The 23,279-nt window shown below is 37.7% G+C and overlaps 1 protein-coding gene across 3 annotated transcripts in view; it reads left to right on the top strand.

The window, feature by feature from the left end:
• The window catches only part of SGCD (sarcoglycan delta), a 553,266-nt gene that overhangs the window by 287,999 nt on the left and 241,988 nt on the right, over positions 1-23,279 (top strand). The window lies entirely within an intron of this gene.

Here is a 23,279-nt window from a genome sequence, read left to right as displayed (position 1 = left end):
TGAATAAATAAATAAAATCTTTTTTAAAAAGTCTGTACATGATTGAGTTCTCAGTTGCTAATAGTACATCCAAAAGATCAGGTCAGTAGGATTGAATAGGTTTTATTCTAAAAAGAGTTGTATGATGGGATAAGTTGATTAAATAGAACTGATTTCTTCTTCCCAATTTCTAATTTATCTTCCTTTGTCAGATTATTTGGGTCATGTTCATTTCAAACTAGACCATGAGTTTTATAAGGGCAGAACTAAGTCTGAATTTCCTCACCAGTGAGTCTCCAGTACCTTGTATGACACCAGGCACATTCAATATGTATTTGCAAATTAAATGACTGAATGACTTATTAAAGGAACGAAGAAAAGGGAGTTAGACAAGGAAGGATAAGGAGGAGGCCTACTAATCCACCAGGAAGAAAGAAACATGAAGAAAATAAAAAGGAAACTTGACCAACTTCGTAACTTCTCCAAAACTAGGCCTACTCCAAATTGTGTGTGTTCAAGGATGGAATTATTTAGATTCGTTAAGATGGATGGTTATATTTATTTTTAGGTTATGAAAGCCTGAAATGGTGTGTTCTCCAGATGGGAGGGAGGATGAGAGCATCTGGGAGCCAACTTACTGCGAGCTTGCTCTTTTCACTACCCTTCACACCCTGGCAGCTGGTCAGATGAGCCCTGTAAACACTTGCTACTATATTTCAATATTGTTCTGTCTTATTCCTTTCAGAAAATTTAGGTGACTTGCAACTTGGATTGCCCTTCTTTTTTTTTTCCTGGAGATTGGATTTGCTTCCTTTGCTGGCAGCCTGGCTATTTTGAGTGTCCAAAACAGTCCATTTTTCATGTCCACACCATCAATGAGAACCCAGGTGCAGAGCAAGAAAATGCAGACAGGTGTTTAAGACTGACGGGGGTTTCATATGGTGCAATTTGCATGCTGGATAGAAAGGCTTAATGAGAATAAAGCTGCTAAAGACAGGACAGTTGATTCAGAGTTCTTAATCCTGTGTTAAAAAGTCATCCAAAACTTACTCTCCATTTTCCCTGCAAATGCAGATAAGTCAGATAACAAAGAGTATACAGCAAGCTGAGACATTCACCAAAAGATCCCTTGAATTAACTGTGACTCCTCTTTGGAAAGAATTATTGTGTTCCAGATTAAGAGATTAAAAAAAAAAAAAACAGTATTCTCATTGTTTTCTGTTATTATTGAGAGCCTAGGGGAATCTCCTCACTCACAAAGCACTGACATTGGTTTTCAAATCATATAATTTAGGTATTTTGTGGAATTTAAGTTTTTAAACAAAAACTAAGAGGAGTGTAGCTGGAACTTAATGATAGAAGCAAATTCTATATATGTATTTAGAATTTAGAGGAAACTTTGTTTTTATAGTAAGATAATTCAGACATACTGTAGAAAATTTTGAAGAACAAATGAGCAAAACATAAATATAAATTTACTTAAAATTTCATCATTCCTGAAATTAGCCTCTTTTTTTCCCCAGTCTTCCAGAAGGAGGCAGATGGATTGGTGTAATCTACTTTTCCTCTATTTCCTTCCTTTCTTTTTTCTTAAGTGGGGTCATACTATTTTCCAACAACATTTTTCAGCTAAGAATTGATGAACTTGATTAGTAGATCAGTTTAATGCCATAGATATTTTGGGTCTAGGCCTAGTGAAGCATTTGACAAAGCCTGTTATTACCTACTTGTGGATAAGATGGAGAAATATGGTCTAGATGGCAGAACAATTAGGTGAGTTCACAGTTGGCTGAACAGTTGTACCCCAAGGGTCTTGATTAATGCATGGATGTCAACCAACAAGGAGGTCCCAATAGTGTTTGTACAAGGATGTTTAGCAGATATTATGCTTAGTCACTGCCCAAGAATATACCTTCTGAAGGGATTTTTGAGAAGTGTTGCATCTGTCCACTCTGAATTCCAAAACCTTCACAGCAGTTTTTAGTAAAAGTCCAGTAGCCAGTGATAGAGTAGTCTTCTAAGAATGGAATCCTAAAAGTGTAGGACTGGTGGGCTGGAATTGCCATGGACACAGTTACAGGCACAGGTGCTGTGGAATTTGCTGACTTGGTACAAAATCTGGAGGAGCTTTTAGAATAAAGGATTCTACCAATAAGACAAAGGACTGAAAAGTTATAGTTGCACTGGGGCTGAATGTAGTACTGAGTTTAATAAATAATTAACCTGACTGTGAACTAGAACATCAAACTACAACATAGTACATGGTGATTATTTACACTCAGTTTTATCTGCACAGAAAAATCATTGACACACTCAGCTAGGTATGGCTAACAAGAATGTCTGTACCTTGTTCCTTAGTGGATAATAAAACACTTGACCTTTATTGAGCTTTTAATCTGTACCAGGCACTGCTGAAGACTTTAATGACTCATCTCATTTGTTCTCCCAAAACCCCTGCAGGGCAGGTATTCTGGATTTATAGATGAGAGAACTAGGGCAGAGAGAGGCTGCTTATGTTGCTAGAGGTCACCTCGCTGGTACAAATTTGAACCCAGGCATAGGTCACTAGGTATAGGAACACTACCTTCCCCTTACTGCCTCATGATGCCTTACTGTTCTTCTGTGTTCCCACTGCTGGAGGGGCTAGTCAGGTGCTCATCTGGGTCCCAAAGTCTGCTTCTTGTCATCATAGTATTTCATTCTCAATGCAGAAAGTTCATGGTCCCTGCAGTCCTTCAGAAGCTGGGCCCTAAGTACAAGCTCTCATGAAGTTTTTCTGGCATTTCCTTCTCACACAATGTTTACTGTTTGTGTAACACAAGCTACAAGTCTGCATTCCTCTCTGACCATGCTAGCAACTTGCCTTATACCTATTTTTTTCAGATTGTGCTATACAGTTAGCAGGCTTTTTAAGCTACTAGTTTTTTGACAGGAAGAAAAAAAGTTCCCTCTCTGGCTTATACTTGGAAAACAGCTCCTAATTCTGTAGTGTTCTGTGATAGTTTCTAAGTGATCCTGACAACAGCCTTTCCTTTCTATAGCCACCATGGTTTTCAGAAAACACACCAGATCAGCAGAAGCCAACAGGGGCCTTGGCCCTTCATCTTCAACATTTATCTTGAATTATAGAAGATTTAGAAATTATTTTAAATGATGTCTGAGTGCCACAAAGTCAGGATACTGCACTGAATGACACAAGATTCACGTGAACAATGACTTGTTGAAATGAGGGTGCATATGAACAAGGTGAAAGGTTATTTAGAGAAATATGAAATCTTGCATTTATGCTGTCTCCAAAATAGTACAAGAATAAGATAAAAGAGACCCTGATTAATAGTACTTTATGTGGAAAAAATTAGGTAGACTGATTTAACCATAAATTACTATGAACCATCTCAATCCTGAACTACATTAAGTAGGATACTTTTATTTAATGACTCTGAACATTCATCCTTTTATTTATACTGTTAAATAGTAGTTGGAGTTTTTTACTTCATTTTTAATATTGCATACTAATAGTATCCTTGCCAAGTTGAAGCTGTGTCCTGGAGAAGGCAAACAGAATAGCACTATGGTATATGAGGGAAGGCTGAAGAAACAAAAACTTTTTATCCTGAAGAGAAAAAAAAAAGTCAGAGGAGAAATAACATAGTCTACCATAAGATGCACTGTCACATAGGAAAGGAAAGAGGATCATCCATAGAAGCCTCTAGTGTAGAGCAAATGAATAGATTTCCCCATCGGAGGAACCACATTCAGTGTCCAGTTATAGAACTTGCTGTTTTGCAAAGTAGTGAGTATCCCACCATCAAAAGTGTTCAATTAGAGACTGGAAAATTGTGTATCATGAGTGCTATGAAAGGAAGTGTTATACTCGAACATGAACGTTCACTGTAGCTGAAAACTGGAGACCATCTTAATGTCCATCATTTAGTTGGATGGATAAGTCAATATTCCCAACCAGGGGTGGTTTTGCTCTCCAGGGAGTTGTTGGCAATTTGAGACATTTTTGTTTATCCTAGAAGGGAAAGGGAATGCTATTAGCATCCATTGGTTTGAGACTGGGGTGACTGCTAACCATCCTGTGATACGGAGGATAAGAATTATCCAGCCCACAGGGCAGTAGGACCAAGGGTGAAAGACTCCAGGATGAACAAAAGATGGTGCATCCGTACAGCAGAGTTGCTCAGCAATAAAAAGTAACAAACTGCTGATATGTGCAACAACATGGAGGAATCCCCTAATTACACACTGTACAAAAGCCGCCAGACACAAAAGAGTAAAACATATTACACGATTTTATTTGCACAAAATGCTAGAAAATGAAAACTAATGTATAGTGACAGCACATCAGTGGTTGCCTGGGGTTGAGGATGGTGGGAGGGAATGGATGGCAAAGGGTCATGAAGAATCTATTGGGATCGAAATGTTCTGCATCTTGATTGTGGTGATGTTTTCACAGGTACATAGAATTGTCTAAATTCACAGCATTGTGTACTTTAAAAAATATGAACTTGGGACACCTGGATGGCTCAGCAGTTGAGCATCTGCCTTTGGCTCAGGGTGTGATCCTGGAGTCCCAGGATCGAGTCCTACATCGGGCTCCCTGCATGGAGCCTGCTTCTCTCTCTGCCTCTCTCTCTGTATGTGTCTCTCATGAATAAATAAATAAAATCTTTTTAAAAATTTAAAAAAAAAGATGAACTTGAGTAAATTCAAATCATACGTACTTGAATAAAATTATTTTTAAAAAAGGTAAATGTTACATGAGAGGGACTAAACTCAAGATCTTTTGCTTCCCAACTTTAAGATGCTATTATTTTATTGTTCATATCCATTGTGTTGCACATCTAGTGGACTTGTAAGAAATGTGTATAAAAGCTTGTTATATCAGTATGGGTCCAATCAGGAGATGAAGACCATGCAAGAAGTTAAAGAGAAGTATAATGTAAAGAATTATTAAATGCTCCGGTGGTGCAGTGGTTTAGCGCCGCCTGCAGCCCAGGGAGTGATCCTGGAGACCCTGGATCGAGTCCCACATCAGGCTCTCTGCATGGAGCCTGCTTCTCCCCTCTGCCTGTGCTTCTGCCTCTCTCTCTCTGCATCTCTATGAATAAATAAATAAAAATTAAAAAAAAAACTTTATTAAATGCTGATGAAAGACAAACTCAAAGACATAAGGAAATGGTACCCCCTAGGACTGAAGGAGAGCACCTAAGGAAGGCCAAACGTGGAAGGGAACCATCTCCCCAAGGCTAGGGTCAGACTTTGTAGGGCAAAGTATAGTTCAGATCACTGAATAGCAGAGGTTTGCCTGTTGGTCCAAATCACAACTGGTCTATAGTCACTGGTCAAGCAACAGGCAACCTCCTGGAGTATAGATAGGGTGCAGTCATTCAATAGCTGGTGATGTGAATATACACGGAGAGGAGGTTGTAGAGTACTAGGGAGCTAATCATGGATGTATAGAAGGAATGATGGTACAGTAGTAAGAGTGGAGACCTCAAGAAAGCTGAATGTGGGCCACAAAGACAACCAGGGCTTTTTGAGGACCGGAGACCTGGAGCATAGAGTGTTCCTGTCAAGGGAGCCAATGATGGGTTATTATCAGGCCAGGGAGAGGATACAGTATTGCCAAAGGACTAGGTACTCTAGGTATATGGCTGAGTCAGAACTCCACTGGAAGTCCTCACACCCACAGTGCTGATGCACTGTGAAACAGGCCAAAAGAGCAAAATATCTTCCTCCCTCATGGTCCCTTCAGGAAGAAAAACTCAACAACATCTTCATCATAAAGAAGGGATGCCTAAAGAAATTGTGGCCATTATTAAAAAGCACATACCAAAGAGCAAATATATGTGGAGCTGAGAGACTTAATTGATACTTGGCAGACTCATTGTTATGGGCTGAATTGTACCCTTCCAAAAAGTTATGTTGAAGTCCTAACTCCCAGTACCAGTAATTGGGACCTTATTTGGAAATGTGATCTTTGAGAATGTAATCAAGTTTAGCTGAGGTCTTTAGGGTAGGCCCTAATCGAATATGCCTGGTATCCTTATAAAGAGATAAAAATGCTCTGTGAAGACAGTCATACAGGAAGAACACCATGTGTCAACAGAGGCAGGAATTGGACTCATGCTGTGGATGGAGGCTCACCACCAGAACTATGGGAGGAATCTACACAGAGTCTCAGAGGAGACATGTTTTTTTCTGACACTTTGAATTTGGACCTCTAGTTTCTAAAACCATGGAAATAAATTTCTGTTGTTTTAAGCCACCTAGTTCATGTTACTTTGTTACAACAGCCCTGGAAAAGCAATACAGATTTGGTAGCAGTAAGTGAGATGCTGCTGTAACAAGTATCTCAAACTTCAAGGGTAGCTTTAGAATTAGGTAATAGGTAGGGGCTAGAAGAAGTTTGAGGCACTTGATACAAAAAGTCTAGACTGCGTCGAAGAGAATGGTGGTAGAAATTAGGGATGTTAAAGATGACCCCTGTGAGAGCTCAGATGGAAGAAAGGAGAGCTAGAAAAAGCTTTTACTGTCTTAGAAAATGCCTATATTGTCATGAACAGTGTTGCTGGAAATATGAATGTTAAAGGTGCTTCTGGTGAGATCTCAGAAATGAGGGACATACCATTGAACACTACAGGGAAGATGATTCTTGCCATAAAATGATGAGGAACTCAGCTGAATTATGTTCTGCCACTGGAAGGAAAGTCGAACTTAAAAGCATTAAGCTTGGATATGTAGGTGAAGAGATTTCCAAGCAAAATATGGGAAAGTGCAGCATGGTTTGCTTGTACTAAAATGCAAAAGGAAATAAACCAAGGAATGAACCATGAGGCAAACAGAGCTTCTAGGGTAAGTGGAAGCCAGAAGAGGCAAGGAATCTTCTCCCCTAGAGGTTTCAGAAGGAGCATGGTCCTGCTAACACCTTCATTTTCGACTTAGACTCTCCAAACTGTGAGATGACTCATTTGTGTTGTTTTAAGGCACCCAGCTTAGTAGTTTACTTTGTTCTGGCAGCTCCAGGAAACAAATACACGTGGCAAGTTTCATTTATCAATCCAAATTTGGAATTAAAGCACATTTAGTAATTACATTTGCTTTGTTAGAATATAGGCAAAATTGCATTTTATATATTGTAATAAAAACTACATCAATCCAAAAATAATTTGGTCCTAGTGAACATGTCTTGATTGGAGCCTCTGCCTGAGGAAATATTTGCAGTTATTTTTAGTTCCTAGGTTTTTGCATTGCTCATTTATCTACAATTTACTGGAACATAGACCAAAGGCACATTTGTTAACTTTCTTATTTGCTTTCTCATGTGTGACAGTCTGTGTTTAACGATTATACCCCATTTAGAAGCTGTATTTTTTTCTAAATAGTAAAGACTTCGGAATGGACACCTTGTTTTTGTTTAATAATACAAATAGTTCTGTAAAGATCTTTTTTTTTTTTTTTCTTTAAACCCGCTTACTTTCTTCAAGTTTAGTCACTATTGCTATACTTTTAGTCCTCTAATTTCTGGCATATGTAAAAAGCTGATTTGACATTTACTGATTAAATATAGAGTAGTTATTCTGGGGAATTTTAATTAGTTTTACAATCTTAAAAAGTTAATTCCAATAGAAATCATTCCAATGAAAAGCATAAAACAGTACATTTTGACACATTCATCCAAAAATGTATCAAATATCACAACCCTGGAGGGGGATGTGATATACTGTCCTTGAAACCATTTTTTTTTTTTGGCATCTACTGAAGAAAACACAGATGCAAGATCAAATTCTTTCCATTTTAACCCTACTGTCATATCTACCTTTGCCTCAAAGTCCCTTGCCCTGTGGTATCTGAGCCTGGGACACACAAAGAGAACCTCAGAAAATTCAAATAAGAGAATCCTTGCCCTATGATTCTCTTAGAGAGTGATAAAAAAAAAAAAAAAAAAGTATTTCATGGCTGGTTGTGAGATGTACATATCTCATTTGGGAGCTTAGGATCTGGGAGACCACTGACCCCTTATCACCTTGTTTTCTCATTTGGGGTGTGTGTGTGTGCAAGAAATGCAGTTAGACCCGCAGTCTGCACCAGGCTTTTGTATGACCTAGTTAGGTGGCTTTCGGTACCTTGATAAACATGTCTAATGTTCAGATTTTTATTTGTAAAATACTCTGTATGTATATGTGTATATATAAAAATATATATGTAGATGTACAAATTAGATTAGATGATTTATATAAAGGATAAACACAGCTTCCTTATAAGAATACACTCTTCATCATCATCACCATCCTATGTAAAACACAGACAATCATGATTTACCCTCAAAGGCATTGATGACTATCATATGGGAGAATCTTCGCAAAGTGTTACCCAGTGACTGGCACATGGTGTCAGTGTCCTATTGTCCAGAAAGGTTATAGTCTAAGTGGAGAGTTTATATTCCATTTTACCCTCTCAGTCATTCAGAGTCTTTAAAATAATGCATCTCAAATATCGGTGTGTATGAGAATCACTTGGAAAACTTGTTTAAAAATAATGTGCCTTACTGAGGTGGGCACCTGATGGGATGAGCACTGGGTGTTATTCTGTATGTTGGCAAATTGAACACCAATAAAAAATAAATTTATTATTAAAAAAAATAATGTGCCTTAACTTAAGAGACATTGGTCAAAGTGAGAGTCAAGAGATGTAGCAGGCATTTTCCATTGTATGTATGAGTCCTTGGAGAACTTGTCTGCTCTGGGCCTCAGAACCTAACTCAGTGGCCACATATTACACAGGAAGAAACTAGGAGCCTTTTGTATGTCTTTAAAGTTTCTCTATTTCTCTTGTCTTTTCCCAGCTGTATCTGTGTTCTCAAGAACTGTTGGCAAATAAGTATTAGCTCTTTGATAACCACTTGGTGATTTAAAGGAGAAGATAAAATGCATTTAATGCACCATGACTGTATTGTAAGTTAGCACAGGCCAGTTAACATCTTGACAATTTTTCTTAAAGTGAGGTCGTTTTTAAGATTAACTACACTGATTTGGAAAGGCCTAGGTTCAATTGGATAGCATGTGTTTACGTACTTCTCTTTCCTACTACAGGTTAACTAGGATTTCCTTTCTATGTTCCCTGGAGATTTGAATTCAAGTAAGAAATAAGCTTTGGCCTGAAAGGTTCCCTGCTCCTATAGAGGGAAACCTATTTTAGAGATACCACCCTTCCCCCAACCCACACTACTGAAATGTGTTTCTTTATTGCATATAGCATCATTATAATGAAACCAAAGGTACCACTAATGGATGGATACCATCAATAAAACTTCCTATTTGGCTGAGGTCTTTTCTTTCAAACCTGAGCTGAAGGTCAATTAGAACAATGATGGAAGGCAGTTAATTTCCTGTTTATAAATACAGACTAGGAAATGCACTATTGATTGCTGCATTTCAAGGAGGGGGACAGCTGTCCTCAACTGTGGGCAGTCCAGGATGATGTCATTCATAAAGTTAGAGAGTTCAGTGTTCTGTATATGTCAAGTGAACGACAATTTATTAAAACAGTACCATTTTAGGTCTATAAGTCTGAAGTATATGAAATATAGTCCCTGCCTTTGAAGAACTTAAAAAATGTAGGTATCAAATCAAGACCTAAAAATATTAAGATTTAGAATTCATTATCATAATTACAGATATGCTAAATGCTTTTGGAGTTCAAAGAGGAGAAGGATCCATTCTATAATAGGTAGTGCCCTAGAATTCACTGAAGAAATGGGATCTGACCAGGACATTAAAGAATGAGAAGGGGCAAGGGTCAGTTTTGTTGAGTGAGTGAGTGAATGAATGAATGATAGCTATCCTAGGAATCATTCATTCCGTAGTCTAAAGTGGTTGAGCTAAGAGATTGTTCAATCTAGGACTATAACCTCAGATTTTTAAATTATGAGGTATCTCATAATAGTATTTTCTGTGGTATGCTCTGTAGGATAAAGAGATGGTTCATGAAAAGAAGTTCTGTAGCCAAATACATTTTCAAAGCACTGGGGAAAAGTTAAACAGATCACTTTTAGCCCTCTGAGAACTTTGAACAGACTATTATGCCTTGTCATTTTCTAAGAAGTTGATAGAATATAGAGCATTTCCCAGATGATTTGCCAAGAAAGAAAGTAATTATATATTTGTGTATTTATAGATACCTATATGGATAGGTAGATAAATACACAATACGGATTTCATTTTTTCAAGGCATTTCATAGGGAAATGTTTCCAGGGAATACTTTGAGAAGTGCTCACAAAAAAGTTTCCTTTCACTTAGGCTGTTACTAAATCTCCAAGTACCTTTCAGTGTAAGGTTTCTCCTAGTCCAGATTTTTCATTTCTTATGACAATTCTTCCCCTTCATTATGTCAATTCTAAGAATCTTCTGAAAATGTCAGAATCTGTGGCATACAATGTGCATTCCATTCTCAAAACATATATTTTTTTTAATGGTAAAACCATAATATGTAATTCAGCAATTTGATGTGTCTGGGCTTTCTTGTCTAGTTAACCCAACACCTGTCAAAATAAACACCCTATTCTCATTGGAGTTTCTATAACAGCATAGCATTATCAGAAATTCTGGAAGACAGAAAATGAAACCTTTCTATTACTATCAAATGAGAGTAAACTTTAGTATAGCAAAAAAATCAGCTGATAAAATAATTTTAATTTTTGAATAAAGACAGCTATAATGAAATTAAATTACCTTAGGACAAAAAGCTTCCATCTTACAAATTACTTTTTGTGTAAAAGATACTGTTAGGAAATCCATTTTTGTCCTTGGTTTTTCACTCTATTTTTCTTAGTCACTTGCCTTTTAACTTCTAGGGCAGACAGAGCCTCTACTCTGGAGTTGTTTTCACAATCATATTTCAAATAATTAAATCTCAAGTCACCTTTATTGTTTTTTTTTTTTTTTTTTTTTTTTTTTTTTTTTTTTAAGTCACCTTTATTGTAATATCCTTTGGGCCCTTCAGTTCCACTTAAGAGGGAGGGAGTCTTAGAGTGGGAATCTCATACTTACTTGACTTTCTTCTCCTGAAAATATCCTTTGTGATTGACCAAGTGTGCTTCCTGTTTCCTTCCTTCTTAGATAAATCCATTTTGCATTGCCCTTAGAGCTCTATATTAAATCAAGAAAGTTTGGGCCCTAATTGTACTTGAGACCTTGAGCGATCCATCCATATAGTTGTTACAAATATTATAGATTTGGACCAAGGATAGAACTGAGGTGAAGGAGGAAATATGTGAAAAACTGTATATAGTAGAATACTATCATACACAAATTTTATATAGCCAAGTCAACTATGTAATGCTGAGAGAGGAAGAGAGGAACAGGGTTAGGGGAGGAGGTGAGAAGAAGAAAACAAATAGTCTGTGTTCCTCTCCCTGTTCAAATGAGACTTCGGCCTTTGTGGTTCTATAGAACAGGAATCCACTGTCAAAATACAAATGGAAATGAAAAAAGCTAATTCTGAACTTGTATGTTACTAAAAGTCCAGCTCCTGGCTTTACGGGGAAATTTAAGGAAATTTCAGAGTTACCTCAGACATACGTGTATATTTTTTATTTTCATCTTATCTGCTCACTTCTGATACATTTCCCTCCTTGAGATAGTAACTCTACTGAAATTCATAGGATTGCATAATTATAGAATCAAAGGAAACCCAGGAGATTATTTAGTTTAACCATCCTTTTTCACTGTTGGGAAAATGAAGACTCACATGGAGGAAATGACTTAAGTTTTTCCCCCTCTGAGGAAGGTAGATAGAATTTTTGACTCCTTAATTCCAATGTCCTTTCCACTGAGTTTAGAAATCAGGTACCAAGCTTGTTAGAATTTGGTATAAAGGAATGTCAAGTGGACTTTGAGTGTCTGGGATAGCAGTGGCAGCCGAGATATAGTAATAAGGAATGCATTCTCATATGAATAAAGCATAAGTGTTTAGAATAAAAAAAAAGAATATATATACTTTATTTTCAAAGAAATGTTCCCAAAGAAAAGAAGGCTATAATGTAATTTTTGGGCTTATACAGAGTTGTGAATAATAGACAATTACGTGATATACATTCTTATATTCTGATTCATTGAGAGTTTATCGTTTTTGAGAAAAGTTAGCCCCGAGAAGCCCTTAGTATTAAGTCCATATGTCTCTCCTTTCAAATGCTTCCCTTCACTTAGAAAGATTGTACAGACATGTTAGAAGAGAGTGACTGGCCCTGGGAAACATCAGAGTAAAATGTGTATTAACAGTGGCAAAGAAAATGTGTTGACTTTTCCCAGAGAAGTCCTTTTCAGGGAGCAGACATACAATTCTTGGTCCCCAAGCAAACAACAAGTTTGTAATAGGGTTCTATATAGGCTTGGAGGCACAATTTTTTTTACCCTAACTGCATATCTCTTTGGATGAATTTACATAAAGATGATATAGTTTTCACTGAGGTCAGATGGTGTTTACCAGAGGGAACAACAGGGAAGAAGTCAGATCTTTGTTTCCCCCACTCCTTCCTAAAAGCATAGGACCTGGCAGGATTCACTGAGCTTCTCTCTGTTTCACCCTCCTTACCTAAAGTGAGGGTAAAAAGTTGCTTAGCTGATGACAGTGATGACAATAAATCTAAGCTACATGTATTATGTGTCAGGTATCATGCTTATCGCTTTACGTGCACTATCTCACTTAAAACTCACAACAAGGGATGCTAAAGTGGTTCAGTTGGTTAAGCGTTTGACTCTTTGTTTCAGCTCAGGTCATAATCTCAGAGTTGTGAGATGGAGGCCCGCCTCGGGCTCCACACTCAGCACAGAGTCTGCTTGGGGACTCTCTCTCCCTCTCTGTTCTTCCCTCTGCTTGTGCATGCATGTGAACGTTCTCTAAATAAATAAGCAAATAAACAAAATCTTTAAAACTCACAACAAATCTGTGAAGTAGCTACTACTATGATATTCATTTTACAGGTGAAGGAGCTGAGACAAAGAAAAATGATATTGTTTGCATCCAAATCATGCTGCTAGGGAGTGGAAGACCCAGATTTGAATCATGCTTATAACCACCATGTTGTATATGAAAGCATTTGGGAATAGACATCTACAGAAATGTAGGGAAATCTTTCTTTGCAACACTCTCAAATACTCTTGTTGAAACCAAAGCAGTGGCAAAAAACGTTATTTGATTGACCTGATCTCTTTTTTAGAGCAACTTGGAAATAATAGAAAAACGGTGCCTGGAAGCCTAATTGCCATAGAACCTGATTACAGATTTGTCATTCGCTTTTATTTCTTCCTCCAGCTATCTTTCCCCTGAGCAAATATGACTTGTATAACCCACTACAGTTCATGAATGTTCCATGTTATGTTTGTCAAATAATGTAATGACATTTAGGAGTGGGCAGAGTGTACCAGAGGTGTTTGGGCCCCCAAATACTTGAAAGGCTTTTGTATTGCTATTGATTTTTTTAAAGTCAAAGCTCTAACAGTTCCTGGCTTTAATATTAATTACAGTATTTTTCTGCAGTTGAACTGAAATGCTACATAGGATAAGGTCATTCTGTACATTTTAGATTTGTTGAGCTCTGTTCGAAGCAGTCTCCATTTTCTCAGCTGCAATATGAGTGTGACTTGGATGTTACTGGATGCTTACCCATACTGTAGGAAATTTATGGAGGCACATGTTTAAGAGAGGCGGGTCAGGGTTACTCCCTCTAGGGGAATGACTCACCCACTGCTCTGCAGTGCTTCAAGTGTGTCCTTCTGAAACAGGAAACAGTAATGTATGCATCAGTTACCAGGAGCCAGTGAAATGCAGATTCGAATTCAGTGGGTCTGGGCTGAAGCCAAGTTATGCTGATACTGCTGGTCTACTTGCTGCATTTTGAGAACCAAGATAGTTGAAGGACATTTCTCTATCCTAGTAGAATGAATTGATGTAGCATGTCAACTTGGGAAAAAGAATTATTGGGCAACTTACTATATAGCTAGTTGTAGTAAGGTCCACAGGAATATTAGGATATTGGCAAAATTTATGGTAAACATCTCCTGAAATACAAACATACATACCCCACATGGACACCTCTCTCTCTCTCTCTCTCTCTCTCTCTCTCTCTCTCTCTCAATAACTCTTATTCCCCAAGTTATTAAGTGTTCGGGCTCTTCTCTTCCAGAGGCTCTGAGAACATCTCTCGTCCTTTCCCGTATTTCTAAGATTTCTCCCTTTTTCTTTCTTAACCCATCTCAAAAGTTATCTGTGGCCTGCCTCAAACTCTCACACCTTATGTTCATGCTGGTGCCATTCTAACCAGTTCAAAGCCTTGACTGAAAAACAAATGATTTGAAGAAATCAGATGGAGAGGGATTTGGGAGCCGAGGAAATTTCTGGAATCCCTGAGATGCCACTTGGATGTTGGTTAAGGTATATACTGACAGGGCTCACTGAAGAATGGCTCTCTCTGCTCAGCAGACAGTCCCTCGTACTTGCTATTCTAAACTATCAGGCTTTCAAAAAAAATAAATAAATAAAAAAAATAAATAAACTATCAGGCTTTCATGCTAACCCAGATTTTCTTCTTGTTTCAGAAATTCTTAGTTGGTACATGTTTGTAAAGAAAAAGAAAGTAATAGACTTATTCCTTCCCCTTTGGGACAATATCTTTCAAATCTCTCATTTCTGTGTAGTCTCTTGAGCTTTCTCTGAAGCCAGCAATGTCCTATACAAGTTGTAGATAACACCGGAAGGCAGCTTAAATTATTTTTCAATATATTCTGAGGGTGAAAACGCCAAGTCATATATTTTAGTGAACAGATATAACTATAAAAATTCAGTGTTCCCTTAACTGGAGAAGTATAGGGGAGGGACTAGATGACAAGGGAAGTCATCTTTTCTCTGCTCCTGGTAAAGACTCCAGGGAGCAAAAACATCCCATGAAATAAACATATTTAACCTTTGTCCACAACTATTTATTTTCACAGCATTTTACAAACACTAATTAACCTGCCTACCAGCTTTAGTAATAATGAGGACCACAAAGCACTCAATTAGCCCAAGTACTTTAATGGAAAAGCTTTTCTCTCTTTCTGGTGGTTCTGGAGTCATTTACCTAACTCTCTCTATGGTCAGTAGGGCAAGGCAAGGCAACAAAAATGTGTTTCAAAGGGTTTAAGAGTTTGCCCACATGGGTTGAATAAGACCTGGGCCTGAGTTCTTGCTAGCTGAGGGGGCTTGCATAGCACGGATGCTGTCTCATTTGGTTTCCTCATCTCTCTGACAGGGGCTGCTGAGACATAAATGATGTAGGCTGACTTCTCTAGGCAAGGGGGAACAGTGCCCATGATATTTTTGGAGCACCACAAAAATATTTTAATTTCTTTTAAAATCAGAAGAAAATGAGCTTTAAATATCAACGTTACATTTTCATATGTGATGCATTTACGTTTGTATCAATGTAGTCACAAAATATAATTTTGATTATTTCTTATGGAAGGAGGAGCCATGAAGACAAAAATGCCTAGAACCCCCCCCCCAAAAAAAAAAGTCACAATGAGCCCTTAATGTATGTAAATCATTTAGTACAGTGACCATCACATGGGAAACATGTTGGGGGTTGGCAGACGTTTTCTGCATAAGGCCAGATAGTAAATATGTTAGGCTTTGCAGGCCAGATGGTCTTTGTTGTAAGTACTCAGTCCTGCGGTGCTGGTACAGAAGCACCCATAGATAATATATAAACTAATGGGCATGACTGTGTTCCAATAAAACTTTGTTTATAAAGGCAAAGTCTGGATTTGGTTTTTAGGTCTTACTTTACTGACTGCTGACTTAATTACTGATACTATTTAAATGAATTTTTATTTTATTTATTCAGTTGTCTGTGGACAATGTGAGCAAAAGGGGGAAGAAATAAGTGATATTCCTTGGGGTATTCAAGACACCCAAGTAGAAGAATCTCATTAAAGTCTCATTTATTCAGGATCCCTCTGACTAAAACAGGCCATCACAGTTTTCTTCACTATCCAAAAGAAAGAAGTCAAGCGTAAGGTAACAAAATCTATGGTCACACCTCAGTGTTCCCAGAGACCACTTTGTATGGAAAAATAAAACACTCATCAAGCAAACAGTCTCTATGGAGAAGTAATGTATGTGTGTATACAAATCCATAAACAGAAATGGTATGTGACAACATATCTAGTTATGCTCTGCAGCTCTCCATTGTAATTTGAAGCCACTCTCCCTGTGATTCTTTTGACAGATCAGGTAGTTGCTTAAAGACAGAGACTGTTTAATAATTATGTAGGGGGGCAGGAAGATCTTCCCAGAGACTAGCCTTAGCTCAGTGAGCCCCTGAAGAGGTGGACAAGACCCATGCATTAAACATATGTACTTGACTATAGTAAAAAAAAAAAAAAAAGCCACTATCCAGTTTCTTGATGCCAGAATCTTAGTTCACATCAGTTTGGGCCTAAGAAACAAATGGCTACATTTGTTGGTAGTATATATGAAATAGGGATGGCTTCTAAAAGGAAGCAAAAGGGGAAAGGACATAGGACATAGCCTTTAGGAGGAAATTTGAACTCGCATCCAGAATCTGCCACTTACTCTGGTGTTAGGCAGAGTCAGTCTCAGTTTTTGTAATTATCGCCTGGGATTAAGAATACATATTTATACATAATGCATGGCAAGTGAGAAGGTTAACTGAGATTTTACTGTGAAGGCCCCCTATTGACTGACTTGAAATAGGTGTCCAATGAATGGTTGCACTTTAACTCCTACCAGAAGTAGGAATAATCACTGCTGGGAGAAAGGACAGCAGGGCAGGAATGACCTAGAAAACACAGGTGCTAAAACATTCGCCTCTAGAATTTGAATTTCCCCCTCTTTCCAATTATTAGTTGTATTATACTACACATTCTTCTTCTTCTTCTTCTTCCTCTTCCTCCTCTTCCTCTTCCTTTTCTTCCTCTTCTTCTTCATTTATTTATTTATTAGAGAGAGAGAGAGAGAGAGAGAATGCAAACAGAGGGAGAGAATCTTCAAGCAGACACTCCATGAGTGTGGAGCCCAATATAGGACCAATCCCAGGACCCTGAGATCATGACTTGAGCTGAAATCAAGAGTCAGATGCTTAAAAGGCTGAACCACCCAGGCGCCCCTATACTGCACATTATTCTGAACCCGAGTTTCCTCATCTGATAAATTAGTATAAGTGGGTATAAATAGAAATTCCTCATGAGGCTGTTAGGAATATTACATATGATAACACACATAAAGCCTGATATAGTGCAAAATGCTGGTATATTATAGTTTTATCTCCCTCCTCCTTTTTTCCTCCTCATTGTTTAGTGGGTGTCATGATTTTTTGGGGGGTCCATTTGAGACATGTGCCCTTTAGGAACAAATGAATCCTCTTAAAACATGTATATACCAGAACTTACTTTTTTGTTTTTTAATTTTTTTGTCCATGTGTGCATTTTTCTTAAGTAAACATTCATAGTTTCCATCCACTTCTCAAAGGGATCCACACCCAAAAGACTTTACAGTTCATATTCATGTGCTTTCAGGGCCTCTGCTATTGCCTGTATCTTAAGTGCTTATAATGATGATCCTAGTTATCTATAACTCGTTCTTTTAAATGGTATTCCATATTTAAGAAGATGCCCAAGAATATATAGTGATATATTTTAATGAGATTTCCAGATACTACGGAACCAATTTTCATGTAAAAGAATGAAGTTAATCTAGGGATGTGAATTTCAGTACTTTGGAAAATCAATATAAGTGAAATAACTCATTCCTTGCTCATTCCGGGTGATTATCACCATGGTGAAAACATAAAATCCAATAGCTAATATATGTTTACCATTTTCCAGGGTAGTCTCTGAAGAGTAACTTATATGTACTATGCCATTTGGTCCTTGTCTCAACCCTGGGATAATTCACAATTGTGCCTGGTTTCTTGATTGAAATCAGTCCTTTTGTGAGTTGCTATCAAGTGGCACTAGAAATCCATTTAAAGGGGATTGGAAAGCAGCTGCAAAGAACAGAAGTGACTCCATCAGCTATTATTAGTAATGATGATTTGACTCAGCTTACTGTAAGGAGAGAGAAGGCTCTAAGGACCCAAGATGTAGAAAAACCTATTCAGAGAAGTACAGACATGGCAGGTCAACTGGAGTTCTCTAATGCTGCTAGGTGTGGAGTCTCCTAAGTTTGTCTGGTTTAATAAATCCAGAAAGTATGATGGTCATAAAGGGAGGCACATTTTCTGAAGTAATCAGCCACTAGGGAATTACCTATGAGTTATATGCACTACTTTGAAGCCAGGCTGGGGAGCTGAGGGCTTTGAGAAAAGAAGTTGGCTTATATAGGGAAATACCCTCTTTCTGGATGTGATCAAGCTCTTTTTAAATTAAAATTAATTTATTTCTTGAGCACCTTAGAAGAAATGAAAATAATTTTATGTTCACTATTATCTTCTTAGCTTACTTCCAGGATATTATTTGAGAAGAATACTCAAATAGAATTATTCCACAGGCTATGCTTCCAATTAACTCTGAATGATTACTATAAAATTCATGAAGTGGCTGATGTTTTAAGATTTTTTTCTGTCATTTCTGTTGCTCTGAATTTTTTCAAAAAGTCTTTTTGCCCAGGTATAAATTTGTATCTTATCCAAACATTTGATCATGAACCAACATAGAATATCTCAAAAGAAACCATAATAAGGATTAATTTGATTCAAATTATTCATCTCTAATAATGTCAAATGTTGTATTAGAGCTTTTGGTCACAAGCAACAATTTACCTTCCTGAGGAAAATATTTGAAAGGATACTGAATAACTCACTAAATTCAAGAAAAAGCTTAATAGCTAACATCTATAGAATACAGGAGCTTGATCATCTCTAGAGCTCAGTCAAAACGCCCTAAACCTTAGTTTTTGGATATTGAATCTGAAGAATTCACCTCCTCAAATTCCTAAAAGAAGGAATTAATTGGATGATGTTAGTTGGGAGACTTCCCACCCTTTGCTAAGCTATGAATGTCATTACGATAGATAAACACAGCAGGACCTGCCTGGAAGAGGAGAGAGACTACTCTTTAGAAGAGAAATTAAATAGATGTACCTTATCTGTGGAGTGGAAAACTGACTAGTATGTATTTTAATGCTATTTCTCCATTTCCCCTCAAATTGATTTATATTTTTAATGCAATCACAATCCAGAGACTTAGTGCCAGAGACATTTTTTTTTATGATACTGACACATTATTTCTAAATTTTTTTGGAAATGCAGAAGAGTAAGAATAGCCAAAACAGCCTTGAAAAAAGTTGAAGATCTCACAATACCAAGTTTAATAGAAAGCTGCAAAATTAACATGGTATGATATTGGCAAAAGAACTGACAAACTGCATGAAGGACAGAAAAGAAAGTCCAGAAATTGACTCAAGCATATGTAGTCAACATCTATACAGTTAATTGATTTTTGACAAGGATGCCAAGACCACTGGGGAGGGGAAAGTCTTTTGTATAAATGGTGCTGGCAAAAACAAACTTAGTTTTTAAACAGAGGAAATTCAGGCCCTGCCTCACCCTGCACAGCAAAATTAATTTGAAATGGATCATGGACTAAAACTATTAAATTTCTAGAAGAACGCATACAAGATTATCTTTATGAGTTTGTCATAGCAAGAATTGCTAGGACATAAAAAAACACATAAACATAAAAGAATATACAATTAATTGGACTCACCAAAATAAAAACTTCTCATCAAAACATAACATTAAGAAAGATGAAAAACAAGCAAGAAACAAAATATTTGCAATATATATATACATATATATGACAACTATGTATACATGAAGAATTGCTACTACCAGCAATAAAAGACAACTCAAAAATGGACAGAAAAACCTAAACATTAAACAAAAGAAGATTTGTAAATGGCCATTAAGCACATGAAAATGTCTTCAATATCATTAGTCATTAGTGGTGTCCAAATTAAAACACCAGTGAGATCATCTTCTACACATATTCTACAAGAATTATCAAACATTAAAGGTCTGGAGTAACTGGAACTCTCCTATGGTGTTGATGTGAGTGTAAACACTCATAGAAATCACTCAGAGAGAAACTATTTTGTATTTTCCTATGAACTTAAACATATATCCTTCCATGACCCAGCAATTCTCTTTCTAAATAGTTAAGAGAAATGAAAACATATATCCACAAGGAGACACTTTTAAAGGATATTTATAGCAGCTTTTAAAAATAACTGAAAAATGGAAATATTCATCAACAAAAGAATGGGTAAATTTATATATATATATATATATATATATATATATATATATATATACACTCAGCTACTCAGCAATAAGCAATAAAAGAATGCAGAACTACTGATGCAACAACACAGGTGAATAAAAAAATACCATGTTGAGTAAAAGACACACAAAAGGACATACCATATGAATCCATTTATATAAATTTCAATACCAGGCAAAGCAAATCTGTGATAGAAACCAAACAATGTTTGTAGGCTGTAGGCATTGACCAAAAAGAAAACGAGGAGACTTTTAAGAGTGAGGATATTAGTTGTTGAGATGGCTGTTTGATCAGTGTGTGTGTTCATCAAAATGACTTAAATTATAAATTTACAATCTGTGCATTTTACTAAATATAAACCTTCCTAAGTTAAAAAGGAAAAACAGGTAAGATGGCTGGGAGAATTCACATAGCCATCTATCATCATCACCATCTCCATTTGCCCAGTGCCTAAATTTGATAATGCCACCTAAAGTTTCATTGCAGGTTTAGGTGGTATTTCAGCCATTTCCTCTCCTTCCAGAAACTTTCCAACGTTTACCACCTTTAAAGATGTATGGCTTTTTAGGTTTTTAAAATTGGTTTCTGTCTCTTCAAAGAGATAGCAGATTCCTTGGGAATGTCATCTATATCGGTGGTTGTCAAACTTTAATATGCACAAAAATTACCCGGGGAGTTCATTAAAATACAGATTGCCAGGCTCACCCTGCAGCTAGAATGGTTTGTTAGATTTGGCACTGACCAAGGAATCTATGTTTTTATATAGCTTTCCAGATGATTGTCCAATGACCAGCTTGTGACAAACACTGATCTGTATCTCATTTGAATCATTTCTGTGGTATCCACAAGGCTTAAGTTGTGTTTGCCAAGAAATAAACTGTTAAATAAACTAGATGAGTTTGAATGACTCCAAGACCTGCTTTGAACTGTAGCTAGTTGTTTTGTTTTGTATGACACTTCAGATAGCAATGAGAGAAGGTATCCTAAATTAAAAGATAATTTTCCCTGACCCTTTAATTTTACAGAGAACAACAGAGGGTTTCTCAAGGCCATTAGTGAGAGGTGAACTCATATCTCCCAATTCCTAACCTCATCCAATTCTCCCTATTCAACCACTGCTTTGTCAAGATGGGAAAGTGAAATCTTCTCAGCGGGGTGGTGGTGGTGATTTTTTTCCCTTAAGGGACATTGGGCAATGTCTGAGGATATTTTGGGGTATCACAAGTTGAGGCAGAGGGAGTGGTGACTACCATTTAGTGCATAGAGGACACGGATGCTTCTAGATGCCCTCCAGTGCACAGGAAAGCCCCCACAGCAAAGAACTGTTAGCCCCCTAAATGGCATCAGTGCCAGGTGGAGAAACTATAAGGTAGTCATTGTGGGTATGTATTCCCAGATAGTCTTCAAAATGATTCAGCCTTGTGTAAGCACCATGTGTCAGGATTTCCCACAAACCACTGCGGTGGCTACACTGTATGCTTTTGCATGCTTGTCTAAACCTGAGGACTGACTGCAGACATTCCTCTCCTATAGGCAGCTCAGACTGACTCCTTAACACTCCCATGGCAATTTGTATCATCTCTTTTGACACAGCATCTGCCAGCAACAGGCCAGGGAGTCCTGAATATGGGCCACCCCAGCCCTGCTGACAGCCCTCTCTGGTGAGGCAGGGTATGCTCCAGCTGGTCACAGTAAGAACTGCCAGCTGGATTTGAAAGGAAACAGATTTAATTTTGGTCTTGAGTGAAGCTGAAACCAGTTTAGAGATGTGCCCTCTCTAATTTGTGATTCTTAAAAGGATAATTGGAGTAACAGGTAGAAAGTAAACCTCATAACTCAGGATATAAGGAAGGATGGATGCTCACTGTGTGCCCAGAGCCCATTTGGCCTATCTTGCTGTGCTGTTAGGGTAATATCAACTTGCTATATGTGCCTTGGGTCTCAGGGGTTCAGTTCTTACTAGTTATATAACCTCGGTAATTTACTGAACTGCTCTAAGCTTTAGTCCCCCCAACTACAAGATGGTGAGAATAATAGTGCCAATGCCATAGGGTTGTTACAAAGATTAAATAAGCTAATGCATAAATAAAGATTGCAGTATAGTGACCGGCATGCAGTAAGCACTAACTAAATGATAGCTATTAGCTATTATTATCCTGAACCATTACCTTGCAAAATATGCCAGGCTCCACCAGCCTCTGGTGATGCAGGACATCTCTCCCACTTCTTTTGTATACTAACAGTAGGTTGGCACAGGGTCTTCCTGCCTTAATTCCTGCAAGTTATAGGCTCTTTTCAAGGTACCCTCATCCATTATTTTAATCATCTACAAAGGAGTCACTCCATTGTCCCCAGTCTTTCAGCTGCAGCCACCATTACCCCTAACTATGTCCTGTCTCACTTAAGCTGACCTCCTCTACCCACAGACCCATTTGGAGATGTACCCCTTGTCATGGCATGCCTTCAGATGTCAAAGCTTATATTGGTGGTTCAGACTTTGGCTTCTCCTGAGGCCGCATGGTGATGGAAGAAGTCAGAGCGCATCTGAGATCCATGCAAAAGGAGGAAAATCTCCTTGCAGCTCTTTATCTTCTTTGTTCCTTATGGACCACAAAGCAGCCTATCTCTTACTTAGAAACCTGTGCTGACTTGTTCTACCGGCTTATTCCTCTAGCTTATCTCCCCAAAGGGACTTCAATCCATCCAAAAGATAGGAGAGGACAAGATACTCTACAACTCCCCTGTCTTCTAGTTCCTTCTGCAGCTAGCACTGGTAGCTTATCCCATGGCAACAAAACAAACACTCGCAGACATTCAGACAGCTGAAAACAATTCCTGGAGCAGTGGGTATTTCCCTGGCAGCTGCAGGCCCCCAATTCAGCATGGTAAAATTATGAGGACCTGCTAGAATCTGAGAGGATTGAGGCAGGGGCACAGGAAAGGGAACCAAG

The sequence above is a fragment of the Canis lupus genome, chromosome 4 (assembly GCF_048164855.1).
Source record: "Canis lupus baileyi chromosome 4, mCanLup2.hap1, whole genome shotgun sequence".
In the NCBI taxonomy this organism is placed as follows: domain Eukaryota; kingdom Metazoa; phylum Chordata; class Mammalia; order Carnivora; family Canidae; genus Canis; species Canis lupus.
This window is presented reverse-complemented; position numbering and strand designations above follow the sequence as displayed.